Genomic DNA, 16,243 nt, shown 5'->3' on the forward strand with positions numbered 1-16,243 from the left:
CAACGATGAATTAGAAGATTGAGTCATTGCACAGTCATAGAGTCAGACAACAGGCAAACAGATATTTCAGTCCAACCAGGTCCATGCTGAACATATCCCCAAACAAAACTAGCCCTACCTACCTGTGCTTTACGCATATCCCTCCAAACATTTCTTATTTATGTACTTACCTAAATGTCTTTTATACTTGATAACTGCACCCGCATCCACCACTTCGTCTCGAAATAAACTGCCCCCATGTCTTTTTTCAATCTTTCACCACGCACCTTAAAAATAAGCCCCATTGTCTTGATTTTGCCGAGAGAAAGACACCTACCATTCATTTTATATATACCTCTTAAGTTTTTAAGAACCTCTGTCATTACCCCTCAATCTCCTCTGCTCCAGTGAACAAAGTCCCAGCCAACCCAGCATCTCCCAATAACTCAAGTACTCTATTCCCAACATCCTGGTAAATCACTTCTGAACCTTCTTCAGCTCAGTAATATCCTTCTTATAATAGAGCGACCATAAATGGACTAAGTACACCAGAAGATTCCTCACCAAGGTCTTGCATAACCTCAACATGACATCCCAACTCCGATACTCAAATGCTTGAGCAATGAAGGCAAGCATGGTAAACACCTTCTCAATCACCCTACATTTATGTGTGTTGCAAACCTTGAAGAATTATGTACCTGAACCCCTAAGTCCCTCTGTTCTATAACACTACCCAAGGGTCTATTTTTAATTGTACAATCCTGCCCTTGTTTGTTTTAACAAATTGCAATACCTCACATTTATCCAAATTAAACACCATCTGCCACTCTTCAGCTTATTGACCTAAGTGATCAAAATCTCTTGGTAATCTTAGATAACCGTCTTCCCTGTCTATCATTTCCCCAATTTTGGTGTAATCTGCAAACTTATGAACCACGTTTTGTGTATTCTCATCTCAATCGTTCATGTAAATGACAAATAAAACTAAACCCAGTCGCGATCCCTTTGGAACACCGCTGGTCACAGGCCTCCAGTCGGAAAATCAACCCTACACTATCACTCTCTGTCTCCCTCCATCAAGTTAAAATTTTGCATCCAGTTGGCACCCTTAATCTCATGTGATCTAACTTTATTAATCAGTACACCAAACGAAACCTTGTCAAAGGTTTTACTGAAGTCCAAGTAAACAATATTTACTATTCTGTCCTCAACAACTTTCTTAGTTACTTCCTCAAAAACTCAATCAAGTTTGTGAAACATTATTTCCCTCGCATAAAACCATGCAAACTATCCCTAATCATTCCTTGCTGACAAATGCAGACAGATCAAATCTTTCAGAATCATTTCCAACAACTTACCCAACATCAAATTCAGACTTCCTGGTCGATTCTTCCCAGCCTTCTCCTTAATCCCTTTTGAAACAAAGACACAATGTTAGCCATTCTCCAGTCATCCAGAACCTCACCCGTAGTTATAAATAATACAAATATTTCTCCAATGACCCCGCAATTTCCTCCCTAACTTTGTGCAATGTCCTGGGATACACCAGATCAAGTCCTGGAAATTTATCCACCTTTATGTTTTTCAAGACCTCCAGCACTTCGCTTTGATTCTTCCCTATTATCTGCTGAACAAATACACCTCTATCCCGCTGCACTGGAGCACCCCAAAGTCTCTCTCCATTAAGATAATAAATGGCCGTCCCAATTTTATGATCCAAATATGTGACCTCACACTGATCCAGGTTAAATTCCATCTGCCATATTTGGCCCACTCCCCTAACCTATGTATATCCATTTGTCAGGTTCTTATTTCCGATTCCAAAAATAGGCGGGATGGTAAATTACAAATTACAAATGTAGATTGTAAATAGTTGGGGTCCAAGAACTGAACCCTGTGGCACCCATGAGTTCTAACCTGCCATCCAGAAAAGAAACCATTTATCCCAACTCCCTGCCTTGTGTCCATCAGCCAGTCATCTATCCAGGCTAATAAATCACACTGTATCCCATATGATCCAACCTTGTGAATTAAACTTTTGTGTGGCACCTTATCAAACACATTCCGGAAGTCCAGATAAATTATACCTACAGCATTGAAATTACCCAAGACTGATCAACCAGTCTGACAAGCACCCTATACCAGCAGTAACGAACTGAGAGGACTTGGAAAGAAGAAGATCGGAAGAGATCAGAATAATCCAGAAAAGGCAAAAGGACACCCCATTAAGTCCTGTGGAACAGTGTTGCTTTCCCCTAATACTTCTTCTCAATCCATACGTCTATGGGCATAAACTTGCAGGCATCTGAGCAACATGGCATGTATAGCGAGATGTGTGGTCGATTTGGACAACAAGTACAACAAGGTCCACCTCATTATTGGGAACAACTTCAGCCATTTTAATGCGACTCACAAGCAACATGGCAAGATTTACTACTTGGCTGTTAGGAAGGCGAGAAAAGCACCTCATTAAAAATATATCTGTTAAATGGCATAGATATAGAAACCTCAGAGTATTAATCAAAAATATGCTGGGAGAGTAACACCTGAGGCTGTACATTCAAGTTTGTCATAATTTATTTCAAAACATAAATGTGAGACAGGAAGAAAAGAAATATAGTGAAGAAAATGTAATGTTTTGAGCAGAACTCATCAAAAACATTCTTGTGACATCTTACTATTAGAAAAACATCTAAGGTTTTGAGGAAGGTTTGTGTGAATTAAGCAGTTGTACATGAGAAATTGTTCACACCTGTTTTATTACATCAATATTCATTTCAAGATGGTTTGGACATTGTGGGTGTGATTGTGCTTCATAGTTGAAGTGGAAACTGCAATTGGAACAAACTGTCATCAGGAGAAATACTGCAGTCCTTTATTTCATTTTCTTGCACAATTTGTAAATACATCTTCCTCCACAATACAGACATAATGCCTTTCAGATGCAACAATAACTTATATTTACACAGTACCTTCACTGAAGTAAACCACCATAAAATCATTTCAATGGGACATGATGGAGATGCTGAGTAACAGGACAGAACTTCTGAACATGGCAGAAAGTTTTCATAGCTTTGAGGAGACTTTGAGAGGGAAGAACTGAAACAGAAAAGCAAGGAACTATAAGGAGCAAGTCCCAGACAGGGGAATGTACCTATTTTCATCTGTGCTGATTATGGCGAAGTGGTGACAGAACCGGCTACAGAAGTTTGTGTCAGGTGCTAAGAGTCTGTGGCATATATCATTGAACATAAAAACGATAATGTTGAACACAATTGGAAAGGATGAAGAGCTGTCTCTGAAATGACAGCAAGGACCAAAGAAAGAAGATGCATTCAGTAAAAATTGGATCAAATGATGATGAACGAATCATATAGAGTGGTTCTTTTTGTCTCGTTGATCCTGCTAAAGGCAGACTGATAATAGGAAATGCCTACCTTTGCCTGTCAACAGTCAGATAACATGGAAAGGGTTATATATAAAGCGGCATGACTGAAAAACAGTGAGATCAGATATAATTAGCAGCACACTCTGGGGAAAAAAGCTGCTGTTGTAATGTTTGGGAACCTAATTTGGACATGCTTGTTTGATCTCTGCTTTCATGTACCAACAGTAATGTTGGTATCACGTACCTCACAGGAGAGTTGGGATTTGGAGTCTGGCAAAAGATGTTAGCCAGGAGACTGTCTAAAACCCAAAGTTTTTGCTGATGACTATGTGTTATTTATTGTTTCATCATATAAAGTGGGTTGGAGCTGTGCTCCAGTTTAAAAAATGTGGTTTTAAGTGTGTCATTTCAAACTGCTGGTTTTTCGATGGAGTACAATCCCACTAGGCCAGAAGTTCTCATCCCAGTGGAAGTGGGCAGTCAAGTGTTGGATTATTTATTCAAACATGGGAGCTATAGAGTTGGCCACCCTTGCTGAATCAAAGGATATACACTCCTATGAATTCAATGAGTACAATGTTGCTTCTACTTTTTTTATATAACAGAATTGCTTGGAAGACGGCTGTTCACAATGAGTGATTCATGGCAGAGGTTACATAACTGTGGATAGCAGGAAGCATGTTCATCTCGTATTGCACTTTCATCCAAATTTGTGTTACATTTCCACTCAAAGTAACTTTTCAAAAAATCTACATAATCCGTCATTTATATTGTGAGTTAGTTACTCAGGTTACATACTAAGCACATAATGGTTCTTATGCATGAGGAGTTGGTTATTCCAGTGAGTCTCTGAAAATGGATTGTAGCTGGATGAAAACATACTTGCGTCTTAATGGTACGCATGAGCACTTTCATTGCCGTTTCATTTGATGGTTCATGTGGGTGGTGTCCCTTCTTGGTAAAGTTGCATTCTCATTCCACCAGTTGCTAAGTAACAGTTGTTATTCCATTTCTGTTGTTATGAAGCTGTTGACTTCTGGTTCTGATGATTTTGGCTAGCAATGGCTGCTTTGATTGCATTTTCATTTCTATAAATGAGTAAATCATCCACTGTAACTTCCAATTTGGGAAGATAACTGACTATCTCATGCTATTCGCATTGATACTCTTCTGGAGTCATGGAAATGTCAAACAGCGTGCTCACTCATTTGTATTTCCTTTACGATGACAGAAAATATTTATCAAACAGCTTCTTTCATCCAGCTTCACTTGCCAATCATCATACTTTGCATTGAAAGTATGAAATGTTTCTGCACTGGCAAGATGTGGAAAATATCCTTTGCCTTTGGCATGTGGTAGGGACGTCTTTTCACAGCTTTATTTAGACCCTGCACACCACTGCAAACACTCAACTTTCCAAAGTTGTTTCACTGGTATCAGGCTGCTAATCTACTCCGTGGGAGGAGTCACATTCATCATTTCTCTTTTTTCCTTTACTCTGTAACAGGATAAGGGCATCATTGACTAGGCAGCATTTATTGCCCATCCCTAATTGCCAGAGGGCAGTTGAGAGTCAACCACTTTGTAGTGGATCACATGCATGCCAGACCAGGTAAAGATGGCAACTTCCTTTCCTAAAGGATGTTAGTGGACCAGATGGGTTTTTCCGACAATTGGCAATTATAGTAGTCATCAGATCCTGAATTCCAGATATTTCGTGATTTCAAATTCCAAAATCTGCTGTGGTTGGATTCTAACCCGGGTCCCTGGAACATTACCTAGGTCTCTGGATTAACAGTCCAGTGATAATACCACTAGGCCATTCGATCTAGCTCTTTTATCTTGTCTTTCAGGCTGGTTTTAAGAGCTGTTGAAAATATCCTTGGCATGTATTGAATTGGTCTTGCACTTGTATTTGTTCATTAGATACAGAAACAGATGTAGATCACTTGGTCCAGCAAGTCTGCTCTGACACTCAGTGAAATTATGGCTGACCGAATAATCCTCAACTTCACTTTGCACCTTATCCCTACAACCCTTGACCTATTGACCTCAGCCTGAATACACTTAACAATCAGCCTGTACACCCTCGGCAATAAAATAAATTCCACATATTCACTCGTTTCTGACAGGAAATTCTCCCTTCTGTCTATTTTAAACGTGTCCCTTACACTGAGATGATGCCCTCTGGTCTGAGTTCTGCCAGCACAGTTACATACTGATCAATACGCTCTGAACAGATGTCATTTATAAATCATGTTCATTTGGGAGTTCAAACTGTGCCATCTAGACTTTTGAAATTTCTGTAGCTTTTTGTCTGTTCTTCAAAGCAAGTTGAGATGCAATGTGGTCTGTAATAATATCTCCCCAGCAGTGATCTTAGTGGCAATTTTGCCATATAGCTAGAAAAGCTGCCTGATCTATTTCATGTTATCTTCATTTTGACAGGAACCATGAGAGCAAAGCTTACAGCTATTGCATGAATTACCAAATAATTCAGCTCTAGATATTTCTATATTTACTCTATTTTCAGTAGTTCTGAACATTGCTATGTTCCTCTTTGAGTTGTGATGCTTCAGAAACAGCTCTTCAACTCTCTAACTCAATGTTACAACTTCAACAAATACATTGCTGCTTGTTCTATCTTTTTCAGAAATGCTTGTATTGAATTGGATGCCTCGTGGCAGAGTCTGCAAATACAGCAAGTTAGAAGGCCCGGGAGTACAATTTTTGCATTTTCATCCAAACAAATGTACTCCTCTTGTAGTTGCTCTTGACCCACACACCACAATCAGTGAAGACAGGGGACGATATTTCATCGTTACTAACACTCAACATTGGAGTTCCCCAGGGGTGCGTACTCAGCTCCCTACTGTACTCACTGTATACCCATGACTGCCAAATACCAGACTAATGCCATTTACAAGTTCGCTGATGACACCACCATAGTTGGTAAAATCTCAGATGGCAATGAAACAGACGACAGATGGGAGATGGAAGACTTGGAAAAATGATGCACTGAGAACAATCTAACTCTCAATGCCGGCAAAATCAAGGAACTAATTATTGACTTTCTGCAGGATATTACTCAGGCTCCCTGCACATTAACAGCACAGAGGTGGAACGAGTGGACAGTATCAAGCTACTGGGAGTGGACATCCACAACAAGCTTTCTTGGACTCTTCATGTGAACACACTCGTTACAAAGGTCCAACAACGTCTCTTCTTCCTCAGGCAGCTGAGGAAATTTGGCATGATAGCGAATACCCTTGCCAACTTTTATAGGTGCGCCATCAAGAGCATTCTGTCTGGATGTATCACTACCTGGTATGGCAACTGTGCCATTCAAGATCGGAGACAGTTACAGAGAGTGGTAAACTTAGCCCGGACAATTACAAAGACCAAACTCCCATCTATAGAATCCCGCTGTCAAGGAAAGGCCACCAGCATTCTTAAAGATCCATCCCACCCTGGCAATTTTCTTTACAACCTTGGGGAGAAGATACAGAAACCTAAATGCATCAGCCAGATTTGTAACAGTTTCTACCCTACTGTTGTTAGAATATTGAATGGATCGAATGGATCTTAACATTTGCCTGCACCTGTGTTTTCGTTTTTGCTGCTGTTTACCTATTATTTACTAATCTATGCTACTTAACTCTGTGATCTGTCTGTATTGCTCGCAAGACAAAGCTTTTCACTGTGCCTCGCTACATGTGACAATAAATTCAATTCAATAAATGATGTACTTAAGATGAGCCAAGTCTGCAGGTATCAAAACTCAAAGGTGCACTGTTCCCCACCTCTAATGTTCAGTACTAAACATGGAGGTGTATTTCCCTAAGCCACCTCAATGGTGATTCTAGTACTGCAGAACAAATATAGCATGAACAATGTTTGTCTTTACTTAATTCGATAGGTACACTCCACCAGTCAGGAAAACTACTGATTTCTGCCAAGTGCATGAAGCAATGATTCTTCACACATTCATTTGTTTATCTGAATCTGTTCTGTTTATCACCCGTTGGTGTGTTTTATTCCTTCAGTTGCATTCTTTGCTGCGTAATTCCAAAGGGACTGTGTTTGAATTGCACTCCAGCAGCCAAACAATTGACTGCTGGAGGAGTTGCAGCCATGCCTGATTGTGTTCACAACCAAATTTTTGTACTTGACTTTCGTTCATGAATTGAAAATTCCTTGAAAACATGTGCAATTCAAACACAGTCCCTTTGGCAAACATTTATTCCAAAACTGTGACGAAACGGCTGACACACTATAAATCATCTAGCAGTCACAGAGCTACATGAAAACAAGCATTTAATCTTGTATCCATCCTGAAAACTATATATGTATACACTGTATATATTTCAGCAGAGACCAGCAGACTGCAATGCAGAGCAATAATTCTGAGTGAGCAAACTCATAGACAGGGGATACCAGATACAACTGGACCACAATTGCTGTTTTTCTGTTCGAGACCAGTTAACGACTAGATTAAGCTTGAACCTTCACTGTCTTTGCTCAATTCTCCCCTGGGCAATGACTGTCCCAACTAAGTCACTGAAAAGTATCATTTTTGATTTGCACAGCAACCTTTTACTTACACTGTTACCTTTAGAAAATGAAAATCATTTGGCGTACATGTGAAAGTCGAAGAACTCAACACAAACAGTTGTCAGCTGCCAAGTGTGAAGTGCTTTGCCTTGTACAGCTGCATCCCAGCCAGAATTCCATTCTCATGTTAAGACAGAAGGCACTTTTCAATCACACCTATCGTCTTCTAAGTGAGAAGTGGCAGGGAACCAGTGGGAATTGATGACTTGAGACAGGAAGTTTGAGGTTCTTTTGGTCAAACATCATCTGCAGGAAACAGGTATCAGCAGCTGATACATTAAGAACCTATTGCTTGGTCTCTTTGATGTTGACTTTTGGGATTTGGGATGTCGGAATTAATTTTTTTTTGTAAATGATTATTTATGACCGGTGGTCAGCCTGTTAATAGTATAGCGGCCCTTTATACTTAAGCTCCCTTGCTTTTATTTTGGGTCTGATTATTTGCTGCATCACAACAATCAACCCAAACCACAGCTTCATATCATTTTATCCTCTGGGTGCAATTTGACACAAAAAGTATTAACCTTTTTGAATATTTCAGACACAGATATCCAAATGTTTCCTTTCATGTATCAAATACAATGATGTCACATTTCAGTGACAGTGTGGACATGGATTTAGGCATTGTGCCTGATAAAAATTAATGAATATGACTTGATAGCTGTTATGGAGATTGCTTACAGCATAACGGAAATTGGAAACTGAATGTTCAAGGGTATTTGACATTTCAGAAGAATAGACAAAATGGAAAAGGAGATGAGGTAAGCATTATTGACAAAAGAAGTTGTTATTGTGCTGAGTTGTGGCATCAGTAAAAAATAGATTATGATGTCGAATAAGCTTTTTCAGAAATAAGGAACAGGGAGGGAAAGAAGTCACAAATGGGAATAGTTTGTAAGCCCTGAAGAATTGTCTCACAGTAGGACAAAGTATGTATCACAAAATAACGGAGGCACATAAGAAGTGCATTGTAATTGTCATTGGAAATTTTAATCTGTATAGTGATTGGACAAATCAGATAGACAAGGTAACATGGAAGACAAATTGGTACAGTGCATCAGGGATTGTTTCTTAGAGCAGCACACTGCAGAACCTAAAACAGAAAATGCTGGAGATCACAGTGGGTCAGGTCGAGATGACTCTCAGCTCTGATGAAGGTCATCTCAATTCAAAACGTTGGCTTCTTTCTCTCCATGGATGCTGCCTGACCCGCTGTGATCTCCAGCATTTTTTGCTTTCAATTCAGATTCCAGCATCTGCAGTAATTTGCTCTGACATTGCCGATCTTACCAGGAATAGGCTATTTTATCCCTAGTCTAGATTAGAGTGGTGCTGGAAAACCACAGCAGGTCAGGCAGCATCCGAGGAGCAGGAAAACTGACATTTTGGGCAAAAACCCTTCATCATGAATGGCCTATTTTATCCCTCGCAATGTGTAAGGATTAATAAGAGATCTTATAGTTAAGAATCATCCAGGAGGCAGCAATCACAACATGGCAGAATTGAAAATTCAGTTTGAGGGAGAGCATTTTACGTCTCAAATCAGTGTACTAAACTTAAAGAAGGGCAATTACAGAGGTACGAAGAAAGAGTTGTCTAAACAGGGTTGGGAAAACAGATGAAGGTTAAGGTCAACAGATGAGGAGTAGCAGATATTTCCCTAAGCCACCTCAATGGTGATTCTAGTACTGCAGAGCAAATATAGCATGAACATAACTCTTGGCAAAAATTTATTTTAGTCAAAGAAGCAGGACTTGATGAGAAGGATAAACCATCAATGGTTAACAGTGGCTAAGCATTCCGGATGAAGGTTTATGCCCAAAACGTCGACTCTGTTGCTGTTCAGATGATGCCTGACCTGCAGCATTAGGGGGTTAGATTAATTTTCATTCAGGAGTTACAAGGGGTGTGCCTTGCTTTTCAATGACTGTCTGACACAATGAAGGACTTATCAAGATGGAAGTATAAACTCTGCATTTCAGAAGCAGCCATCATCTGATTGGAATCTTCTGTCAGAAATAGAGCCCTTTCACAGTGTAAAATAGGAGACCGTGGTCAACTAACATCTCAAGAATCTGAAAGACTTTTAAACTGCATAAACTTCATTCTTTATGTCTTATCCAGATAATGTCTCCTTTTAAAATTGATTAACTTATTTCCATTTTTGATGCCATGTCGCATTATTTTTCTCACAGTTAGGAAGTGATAAACGTCTCTTCATTCATTCACAAAAGCCTTTAAAGGCTTTTAATTTTAATCTATTTAACAATAATTTTTAACTGGTGTGTGATGTAGCTGCATGCTGCAAAGAAATAACCATATTTGTTGTAATCGGCCAAATGAGTTAAGGTTAAAAGGAGGAGAACAGAATCAGTTTTCACCCTCTGGTCATACTGTGATGAAGATTTAGAAAATATTACTATTATTTGGGAACTAGATGAAAATGAGTTTTTAACTTTGATGCTGTGAAGCTGACATGCTTTTGTAAGGTTTGGAAAGCAATTTTAAACAGTGAGGTCAAAATAGCATTTGAAGAAAGTATGTGATAAACACGAAATGACAAGATTAATTTGCTTACATCTTCATTCAGCTGAGTTTTTAAGAGCAAGAGAAACATAGCCCAGGTGCTACCAGAGTAGGTTCAGTTAACAAGAAACAGATCTATATGAATTGAAGTTTTATTTTGGGTGTTTTGAAAGCCATCAGAGCTAGGAAGTAGTCAAAACCTGTTTTAATAGCTCAGCACTCATGCTGTAAAGAGACCTGAGCATTTCTTAAGAGTTCAGTGAGGAAAGTCAATGAGTTAACCTGAGTCTAAGTGTCTGTGGGAGGGACGGAAAAAGTCACCGAAAGGAAATGCTTGCAATCTTCCCAGTTGATTAAGAAATTTTCAAGTGCTTTTCATAATTTATATAAATGATTTAGATGTGAACACAGGAGGTATAGTTAGTAAGTTTGCAGATGACACTAAAATTGGAGGTGGAGCGGACAGCGAAGAAGGTTACGTCAGAATATAATGGGATCTTGATCAGATGGGCCAACGGGCTGAGGAGTGGCAGATGGAGCTTAATTTAGATAAATGTGAGGTGCTGCATTTTGGAAAGGCAAATCAGGGCAGGACTTATACATGGTGAGGTCCTGGGGAATGTGGTAAGGTGCTAGGGGGTGTTGCTGAACAAAGAGACCTTGGGTGCAGGTTCATAGTTCCTTGAAAGTGGAGTCTCAGGCCGATAAGACAGTGAAGTAGGCGTTTAGTATGCTTTCCTTTATTGGTCAGAGCATTGAATATAGGAGTTGGGAGGTCATGTTGCACCTGTACAGGACATTGATTAGGCCACTTTTGGAATAGTGTGTGCTATTCTGGTCTCCCTGTCAGAGAAAAGATGCTGTGAAACTTGAAAGTTTCAAAGTTTGTGAGAAGATTTGTAGCTCGGGTGCTTGTTGTTGTGGTTCTATTCGCCAAGCTGGGAATTTGTGTTGCAGACGTTTCGTCCCCTGTCTAGGTGACATCCTCACTGCTTGGGAGCCTCCTGTGAAGCGCTTCTGTGTTGTTTCCTGCGGCATTTATAGTGGTTTGAATCTGCCGCTTCCGGTTGTCAGTTCCAGCTGTCCACTGCAGTGGCTGGTATATTGGGTCCAGGTCAATGTGTTTGTTGATAGAAGCATGGCACTCATCCACAGATTCTATCAACAAACACATTGACCTGGACCCAATATACCAGCCACTGCAGCAGACAGCTGGAACTGACAACCGGAAGCAGCAGAGACAAACCACTATAAATGCCTGAGGAAACAACACAGAAGCGCTTCACAGGACGCTCCTAAGCACTGAGGATGTCACCGAGACAGGGGACAAGACGTCTGCAACACAAATTCCCAGCTCGGCGAACAGAGCCACAACAAACTTGAAAAGGTTCAAAAAAGATTTACAAGGGTGTTGCAGGAGTTGGAGGTTTTGAGCGATAGGAAGATGTTGAATAGGCCAGGGCTGTTTTCCCTGGAGCATCAGAGGCTAAGGGGGGACTTTAGAGAGGTTTATTAAATCATGAGGGACATGGATAGGGTAAATAGACAAGTTGGGAGAGTCCAGAACTAGAGGGCATAAGTTTAGGGTGAGAGGGGAAAGATTTAAAGGGACCTAAGGAGCAATTGTTTCACGTCGAGGGTGATGCATGTATGGAATAAGCTGCCAGAGGAAGTGGTGGAGGCTGGTACAATTACAACATTTAAAAGACATCCAGATAGGTACATGAATAGGAAGGGTTTACAGGTACATGGGCCAAATGCTAGCAAATGGGACTAGATTAATTTAGCATATGTGGTCAGCATGGATGAGTTGGACTGAAGGGTCTGTTTCTATGCTGTGCATCTCTCTGACTCCATGACCATGAAGATGGGAGTGATTTCTCACTTGGGGTAAAGTATCTGGAAAGGACATTGCTGGAAAAAAGAATTGAATCTTCAGTTTTGCTGTTTCTGATATCTCCAAACTGTCTTGTGTACACACATAAAGCTTTTTAAAAATTTAGTTTGTGTAATAAAATTATTTTCTTTGATTAATGTATAATGGCAGACTTGGATGAAAATGTGAAAACAAATTATGGTCTATGAAGACAGTTTTCACTTTGAGGTCTGTTTTGTCCACTGTTTCCACTGGTTAGAATCATAACAGCGACAAATCACAAAGGTCAAGGGACAGTTAGATTATACAACAATCCACATTATAGAACATTGAACATTACAGTGCAGTACAGGCCCTTCGGCCCTTGATGTTGCACCGACCTGTGAAACCAATCTGAAGTCCATCTAACTTATACTATTCCATTCTTGTCCATGCCTATCCAATGACCATTTAAATGCCCTTAAAGTTGGCGAGTCTACTACTGTTGCAGACAGTGCATTCCATGCCCCTACTACTGTCTGAATAAAGAAACTACCTCTGACATCTGTCTATATCTATCATCTCTCAATTTAAAGCTATCTCCCCTTGTGCAAGCCATCACTATCCGAGGAAAAAGACTCTCACTGTCTACTCTGTCTAACCCTCCGATTATCTTATATGTCTCAATTAAGTCACCTCTCAAACTTCTCTCGAACAAAAACAGCCTCAAGACCCTCAGCCTTCCCTTGTAAGACCTTCCCTCTATACCAGGCAACATCCTAGTAAATCTCTTCTGAACTCTTTCAAAAGCTTCCACATCCTTCCAATAATGCGGAACTATTATAGTTAGAAAAATGTTGCAGTCAAGTGCATTTTCCTATTCCTATTGAATTGCTAAAGCCATATCAGTTACTGAAATTTAGTTTTACTCTTTTTCAAGTTGTTTAACCTTTTTTTTAATTTCACCTGCGTTGAGGTGGGTATGGTGATTCCATCACCACATTAGTGAGCTCATAGCAGACAAAATCTAATTGGTATTCATACGTTCTTTAGAGATGTACATAGTGCACAATTTGCTGAGACTGCTCCAACTCACATGAAGAATATATCAATGTATCTACATAATTCCAAACAGACATCACACGTTTATGCATTCCTTTCCTGAATAAGGCCGCTCACTTCAGATCCTTGTCTTACAACTATGTGTTTGCTGCAGCATTCAGTTTGAGCTTTCCAAGGTGGATCCTTTTAATCCATTGTATTTTTGTACAAAGAATTTGACTGCACTGAATTCATATTGCCTTGCCAAGAAGATATTAATATTCAAATAAAACTCATTAAAAATGTTTTGTAATTTAAACATTACCTTTGGCCTCTCTTTTGTGGGATTGTTAGCTTACCTTTATGATCTTGTTCAAGGCTTTCAACCTTTTTCGAATTTCACTCATGTTCAGGAGGATACAGTGAGTCCATCAGCCCCATCACTCCATCAGTGAGCTCACACAAGACAAACTGGCACAAAGTCTTATTGGCATCCATGTCCACAGAGCTGATAAAATCTTTTATCTTGTCTTCAGCCAAACCTAAGGAAACAAAACTAATCTGCAGTTACACACGGTATTCTCTTGACGTTCTTCAAAACAGCCGAGAATTTCTTATGCAATGAAATGCATTGTAATCAGATCCAGCATGTTCCTAAATGAGGACAACCTGTTTCTCTTAAGGTCATTGTCCACATTGGAACCAACAAGTTAGGAAGGGAAAAGGTTGAGATTCTGAAGGGAGATTACAGAGACTTAGGCTGAAATTTAAAAAGGAGGTCCTCAATAATATCTGGATTATTCCCGGTGTTACGAGCTAGTGAGGGCAGGAATAGCAGGGTAGAGCAGATGAATGCATGGCTGAGGAGCCGGTGTATGGGAGAAGGACTCACATTTTTGGACCATTGGAATCTCTTTTGGGGTAGAAGCGACCTGTACAAGAAGGACGATTGCACCGAAATTGAAAGGGAACTAATATACTGGAAGGGAAATTTGCTAGAGCTGCTCGGGAGGATTTAAACGAGTAACGTTGGCGGAGGGGTGTGGGACCCAGGGAGATAGTGAGGAAAGAGATCAATCTGAGACTGGTACAGTTGAGAACAGAATCAAGTCAAACAGTCAGGGCCGGCAGGTACAAGGTAGGACTAATAAATTAAACTGCATTTATTTCAATGCAAGGGGCCTAACAGGGAAGGGCAGATGAACTCAGGGCATGGTTAGGAACATGGGACTGGGAAATCAAAGCAGTTACAGAAACATGGCTCAGGGATGGGCAGGACTGTCAGTTTAATGTTCCAGGATACAAATGCTACAGGAAGGTTAGAAAGGGAGGCAAGAGATGGGGGGAGGGTGGCATTTTTGATCAGGGATAGCATTACAGCTGTGCTGAGGGAGGATATTCCCGGAAATATATCCAGGGAAGTTATTTGGGTGGAACTGAGAAATAAGAAAGGGATGATAACCTTATTGGGATTATATTATCGACCCCCCTGATAGTCAGAGGGAAATTGAGAAACAAATTTGGAAGGAGATCTCAGCTATCTGTAACAATAATAGGGTGGTTATGGTAGGGGATTTTAACTTTCCAAACATAGACTGGGACTGCCATAGTGTTAACAGTTTAAATGGAGAGGAATTTGTTAAGTGTGTACAAGACAATTTTCTCATTCAGTATGTGGATGTACCTACTGGAGAAGATGTAAAACTTGACCTATTCTTGGGAAATAAGGCAGGGCAGGTGACTGAGGTGTCAGTGGGGGAGCACTTTGGGGCCAGCGACCATAATTGTATTAGATTTAAAATAATGATGGAAAAGGATAGACCAGATCTAAAAGTTGAAGTTCTAAATTGGAGAAAGGTCAATTTTGACAGTCTTAGACAAGAACTTTCGAAAGCTGATTGGGGGTAGATGTTCACAGGTAAAGGGACGGTTGGAAAATGGGAAGACTTCAGAAATGAGATAACGAGAATCCAGAGAAAGTATATTCCTGTCAGGGTGAAAGGAAAGGCTGGTAGGTATAGGGAATGCTGGATGACTAAAGAAAGTGAGGGTTTGGTGAAGAAAAAGAAGGAAGTATATGTAAGGTATACACAGGATAGATCAAGAGAATCCTTAGAAGAGTATAAAGGCAGTAGGAGTATACTTAAGAGGGAAATCAGGAGAGCAAGAAGGGGACATAAGATAGCTTTGGCAAATAGAATTAAGGAGAATCCAAAGAATTTTTACAAATACATTAAGGACAAACTGGTAACTAGGGAGAAAATAGGGCCCCTCAAAGATCAGAAAGGTAGCCTTTGTGTGGAGCCACAGAAAATGGAGGAGATACTAAATGAGTATTTTGCATCAGTATTTACAGTGGAAAAGGATATGGAGGATATCGACTGTAGGGAAATAGATGGTGACAGCTTGCAAAATGTCCACATTACAGAGGAGGAAGAGCTGGATGTCTTGAAATGGGTAAAGGTGGATAAATCCCCAGGACCTGAACTCTGTGGGAAGCTAGAGAAGTGATTGCTGGGCCTCTTGCTGAGATATTTGTATCATCGATAGTCACAGGTGAGGTGTCGGTAGACTGGAGGTTGGCTAACGTGGTGCCAGTGTTTAAGAAGGTTGTTCAAGACAAGCCAGGGAACTATAGACCAGTGAGCCTGATGACAGTGGTGGGCAAGTTGTTGGAGGGAATCCTGAGGGATAGGATGTACATGTATTTCGAAATTCTGGATTAGTGGTGCTGGAAGAGCACAGCAGCTCAGGCAGCATCCAACGAGCAGCAAAATCGACGTTTCGGGCAAGAAAGGCAAGGACTGATTTGAGATAGTCAACATGGCTTTGTGCATGGG

At 40.3% G+C, this 16,243-nt stretch overlaps 1 long non-coding RNA gene across 1 annotated transcript in view; it reads right to left on the minus strand.

The window, feature by feature from the left end:
• Positions 1–201: 201 nt before the first annotated feature.
• The window catches only part of LOC140459662 (uncharacterized), a 45,215-nt gene continuing 29,173 nt past the window's right edge, over positions 202–16,243 (minus strand). Inside the window, exons 2-4 of the long non-coding RNA XR_011953843.1 lie at positions 13,763–13,945; positions 1,338–1,391; positions 202–266 (exon numbers count right to left, since the gene is read on the minus strand). This is a non-coding gene — a long non-coding RNA (uncharacterized lncRNA). The remainder of the gene's footprint in view (positions 267–1,337; positions 1,392–13,762; positions 13,946–16,243) is intronic.

This window comes from Chiloscyllium punctatum, chromosome 35 (assembly GCF_047496795.1).
Source record: "Chiloscyllium punctatum isolate Juve2018m chromosome 35, sChiPun1.3, whole genome shotgun sequence".
In the NCBI taxonomy this organism is placed as follows: domain Eukaryota; kingdom Metazoa; phylum Chordata; class Chondrichthyes; order Orectolobiformes; family Hemiscylliidae; genus Chiloscyllium; species Chiloscyllium punctatum.